We start from the raw sequence: 6,108 nt of genomic DNA on the forward strand, positions 1-6,108 counted from the left end.
TGGGGGGCATTCATTCATATATAGCTTAGGATTCCCTTCATGCCGACACGAGGGAGGAGGGGGCTGCTAGCTACTTTGCACTTTGCTAGGAGAACCTCAGTTGAGGGGGAGGGGGAATGCATTCATATATAGCATATGATTCCCTTCGTGCCGACACGAGAGAGGAGGGGGGCTGCTAGCTACTTCGCACTTTGCTAGGTGAACCTCGGTTGAGGGGGAGGGGGCATGCATTCGTAACTTAGGATTCCCTTCATGCCGACACAAGAGGGTGGGAGCAAGCAATACTGTGCGCTTTGCGAGAGAGGTGCCACATCGAAGTTGCATTTGGTATTATGAAAATCAAACCACCCTTTTGATACATAAATTTGGTCCACATGCAAGTGTTTTCATGTTCTGACCCTCTCCCGCGTCATTTTTCGCCAAATTTATGAACATTAGATAAGTCGGATGACGCAACAAACACGGTTCACTCAAACTAATCGTGTGCCACGCTGGTGCACCTGTCATGCACACATCCGCACAGTACATTGGGCTCCACGAGGCTCCCCCTCTAAAAAATATCTGCCCGCTTCGAGGGTTTTTCTATTTCATAACACACGGTTGTTATCTCCGCACCATGTGCGATGTTTCTTGTACCTAATCCCGCCTGCATCGAAAATATCTGCCTGCCTCGAGGGTTTTTCTTTTTCATAACACAGGGTTGTTATCTCCAGACCATGTGCGATGCACTATCATCAAAATTTTCAATAGCCCGGCATTTCACTCCCACGTTTGACTCCCGTGTAGTAAAATTTTCAGTACCCGCGTCATTTCCTCAAACACCCCGCACCCCCCTCCATACACACACACACACACACACGCACACACCAAAACCTCCTCGGGTGTGTGTGCGCGCGCGCACACACACACACACACAATCCCTCGCTTGAAACCCTAGCAAAGTCCCCGCCGCCGCTGCAAGGCCTCCATTGTCAACATCTGCCAGTTTGCCCGTGCAGCTTACCCACCAATCTCCATACCCAGGCCGCCCTGAGTTTCTTAGATGACGCCTGCCAAACGCCCCTTTCCCACAGATCCCCATTCCCATCCCCCACTCTAGAGCGTCGCAGCCTAAGCCCGACTACGCTTCCCGTGGAGCTCGAGGAGTGACTGGCCCAATAGAGGTGTATAGCGGTCTCTTCGCCCGACGTTGCCAAGGAAGCTGATGACCATTACTGGTGGCAGGTACTCAAGCAGCGGGCTAGAGTATGTGGGCATGTCCCGTCCACCGGCTACGGCATCGAGGTCATCAACAGCAACGCCCTAAGGCATGCTGTGTCACAGGTTAAGTGGACCACCCCCCAACCCCTCGGGTTCAACCGCCGTCGATCTCATCCATGGCCCCGCTGCTGATCTCCTCTGGCTCGCTGTCAACAATTTGCCATTCTACATCGCCATCGAGCCCCTTTTGTCATTTTTGAAGGACACGTTCTGCGACGCTGGCTTGGGATCCACAGCTTCCAAGTCATACCTCATCGACGGCGACCACGAGGAGGGCACCCTCTCTGGCTCTTCTAAGGGGAAAGAGCCCATCTGCTCTTCCAAGGGGAAAGCGCTCTTCTATGACATCAGGGAGGGCACCCTACAGCCGTGCTCTTCCAAGGGGAAGGAGCCCATCTGCGACAACATGGAGCGCATCCAAGGTCCGTGCTCTTCCCACGGGAACGAGCCCATCTTTGACAAGTGAGTAAACCCATGATTTGTTTATTTCAGTTGTTCACAATGTGATGCTCTATATGCGCAATTATTTACCATGCAGTACATTTCATCAAGCCAGTTTTAAACATACCGATAGGAATGCGTATATTTGCTTGCTGTTAAGCCCAGTTATAGCTAGCATATGCCTCTTTTAAAGTTTTTTCATTGTTCACTTGTTTATAGTTAGCATATGTTCAGTTTCAAATGCTACCTTTGGTTGTTCGTAGTATGCCTTGTTTATTCCAGTTATTCACAACGTGATGTTCTATATGTGCATGTATGAACTATGCAGTTCAATTTCACCAGTACCAGTTTCAACAATACCACTATGAATGACTACATTTGGTTCCTGGATCTTGTAGTTAACACGCCTTTCCATTTTTATTGAACCATAACCAGTGTACTTAGACCGGCAGAATACCAGTTTGAATGACCATGTTTGCTTGTTGTTAAATGTTAGGCATGTTGCAGTTAGCACACCTTTCCACATGTTTTGCTTTACTAGCGTGCTTAAACCTGCACACTGAAGCTATCTTTTGGAGATTATTTTGTCTGCCATGTGTAATTTTGGTTGATGTTTAGCCTGTTGTGCTTAACATGCTTCTTGATGTACCTACATAGGACAATTTTGGGAATGACTGTTGTTTCCCATCGAGGTTAGTTTCATCCCATGGCTTATATCTGCTCACTGTTTAGGATATCCGTAGCTGGTACCGTATAGGCCAGCGGCTGATAAGGACTAATCGGTGAATTGGACTTTTAGCTGAATATATCTGCAACCCATTTTTCCTTAGGTTAACTAGGGCCATGTAATATATCTAAGGCTACATAGCAACATGCACTGTACTTAATGTCTAAATATGCAATCCCAGGCTACATAGCAACAAGGAAGAGTGTTACATTAATGTTCTAATGATGTCTACATATACGTAGAAGAGCAGCAGCAACAACAACAACAACACATCCCTATTTGGATACTCAACTTAGCTAGAGGTTAGAGTTAGTTTCTAGCTCATTACTAACCCTGAACTAACTCCATCCAAAGAGTTGTTTGGATGGCAGGGTTAGATTGACAATAAATGCACTAGGAGAACTAGCTCCAATTAGCACCTCCTTGGTTGGATACTAGTTTTTTTGGATGGGTTATAGATGGAACTAGCTCAAACTAGCCCTCATGTTTAGATATACTTTAGGGATTTGAGCCCAAACTAGCTCAAACTAACTGTAACCCATGGATACAGCAACATATAATTTTTAAGAACGAACTAAACTCCTTCAGGCCCATAATATAAGATGTTAATTCATCTAATATGTGAGTATATTGGATGTTATAAGATTCTCTCTCCGTTCCTAAATATTTGTCTTTTTGGAGATTTCAAATGGACTACCACATACGGATGTATATAGACATATTATAAAAGAGTGTTGTACTACATCATTGTGCCATTGCTGTTTAGCTTCTAATATTAACTTGGTGCTTTTAGGTACATATGTCATTGGTAAAGATCCGCGTTTCGGCCCGTTCTGCGTATGGGGCAATGAGATATCAATGAACCAGCATCAAGTGAGGAAGCTGATAAAGATTGTTAGTAAAATGGGTCCAAAGATGGCAATTAAACTATTTGTTTACACTTAATCCAAGACAACAACAAACTGCAGGATGGTAAGTAAGAACTCTGCAGCCTTCTTTTTACTTCCCATAATGAGTTGTGTTAGATGACAACGTCTGAAATCTTATTCCTTTGAAGTGATTGCCAAAGCAAATTACTCAAGATTACCTCTCAAACTACATGATTCGTGGGCATGCAAAGGTTAAAGTATTTCTACCAGAACACGATGATTATCTAGATGTTTTCATGAAGACCGTGAAGGTTGGGCGGTCGGCCATCACAAGGGGTTGGACTAGAGTCGTGCGTGCCTTCTGCATGGAGGAGGGCACAATATGGGCATTCCGCTTCACCTTGTTCAGCAACCAGAATATATTTCACCTCTTTCTTTATCGTCTTTAATAGTACAAGTATACAACTGTGGTTCATCATTCTTTATTTGGTTCTTATGTAATTCTTGAACATATGTACCTATGAATCGAGTAGTGCATTGGTTGTTTGAACCTGATGGATATGAATAAAGCTGTAGCATACATTCAAATTCAAATCCAAATCCAAATCCGGTACAATTTGGATAAGCAGCAATTAAATTACAGTGAAATTACACTCTCCAGGTTGTTATGGCACACACGGTTGGTAAAACACAAACGTTTGCGATATGCACCATAATCTGAGACGGTTCACAGAGAGGAAACATGTGCAAGCATGCACAAAGTTGCCATTTGCAAAGCGTGTGCGATGTCAGACAATATTACAGATGGTGCAGGCAAACTAAACATTTGTGTTAGTTGCCTTATCGTACACGATTCGCAACCATGAACTGTTTCTGATGAAGTATGCATTGTAAATGTTGCACCACAGAATAGCGTGTGCGATAGTTGTCGTGTACGATGATGTTACGATGGTCCGATGTTTCGTAATCCTGTCCGACACTCATACGACGATTAGCTAATCTTCTTAACGGTGAACCGTTTGTGATGGGCCGCGCATCATACACGTTCTATAATAGTGAACCGTTTGTGATGGGCCACGCATCGTAAACGTAGCACCACAGAATACCGACTATGATGACAATGCGAGCAGAAACGAGTAGGAGTACTATAGGGTCCCTATCCCGACGGTTTCTGGGTCCTGTGGGAAGGACCCCCCTATCACCCACACTCACTTGGCGACAGTTCCAAATGCCGTCACGGAAAGGGGTTTTAAACCATTTGTTTAGGTCCAACACGCACCAGTGTAGGCTCGTCAAGTTTAACCCGAGTATTCTGCACGTGCAAAACTGGCTTGCACCCGTTGTATGTGAACGTAGAGCTTATCACACCCGATCATCACATGGTGCCTCGACACGACGAACTGTAGCAATGGTGCATACTCAGGGAGAACACTTAAACCTTGAAATTTAGTGAGGGATCATCTTATAATGCTACCGCCGTACTAAGCAAAATAAAATGCATAAAAGATAAACATCACATGCAATCAAAATATGTGACATGATATGGCCATCATCATCTTGAGCCTTTGATCTCCATCTCCAAAGCACCGTCATGGTCTCCATTGTCACCGACTTGACACCTTGATCTCCATCGTAGCGTCGTTGTCGTCTTGCCAACTATTTCTTCCACGACTATCGCTACCGCTCAGTGATAAAGTAAAGAAATTACATGGATATTGCATTCCATACAATAAATTGACAACCATAAGGCTCCTGCCAGTTGCCGATAACTTATACAAAACATGATCATCTCATACAACAGTTTATATCTCATCACGTCTTGACCATATCACATCACAACATGCCCTGCAAAAACAAGTTAGGCGTCCTCTACTTTGTTGTTGCAAGTTTTACGTGGCCTCTACGGGCTTCTAGCAAGAACCGTTCTTACCTACGCATCAAAACCACAACGATTTTTCATCAAGTGTGTTGTTTTAACCTTCAACAAGGACCGACCGTAGTCAAACTCGATTCAACTAAAGTTGGAGAAACAGACACCCGCCAGCCACCTATGTGCGAAGCACGTCGGTAGAACCAGACTAATGAACGCGGTCATGTAATGTCGGTCCAGGCCGCTTCATCCAACAATACCGCTTAATCAAAGTAAGACGTTGGTGGTAAGCAGTATGACTATTATCGCCCACAACACTTTGTGTTCTACTCGTGCATATCATCTGCGCATAGACCTGGCTTTGATAACACTGTTGGGGAATGTAGCATGCAATTTCAAAAAGTTTCCTACGATTAGCAAGACCTATCTAGGAGATGCAAAGCAACGAGAAGGGAAAAGTGTGTCCATGTACCCTCGTAGACCGAAAGCGGAAGCGTTATGTTAAGGTGGTTGATGTAGTCGAATGTCTTTACAATCGAACCGATCCAAGTACCAAACATACGGCACCTCCGTGTTCAGTACACGTTCAGCTCGATGACTTCCCTTGAGCACTTGATACATTAGAGGGTCGAGGTAGAGTTTTTTCAGCACGAGAGCGTGGTGACGGTGATGGTGATATGATCCATGCAGGGCTTCGCGTAAGCACTACAACGCTATGACCGTAGGAGTAAACTGTGGAAGGGGCACCGCACACGGCTAAGACAAATCTTGGTTTGCCTTTGGGGTGCCCCCGCCCTCGTATATAAAGGAGGGAGGGAGGAGGTGGCTAGCCAGGGGAAGCGCGCCCAGGGAGGAGTCCTACTAGGACTCTACTCCTAGTAGGATTCGGCCCCCTTCCTTCCAACGGAGGGGGAAAAGGGGAAAGAGGGGAGAGGGAGAAG

The sequence above is a fragment of the Triticum dicoccoides genome, chromosome 6B (genome assembly GCF_002162155.2).
Source record: "Triticum dicoccoides isolate Atlit2015 ecotype Zavitan chromosome 6B, WEW_v2.0, whole genome shotgun sequence".
Classification (NCBI taxonomy): Eukaryota; Viridiplantae; Streptophyta; class Magnoliopsida; order Poales; family Poaceae; genus Triticum; species Triticum dicoccoides.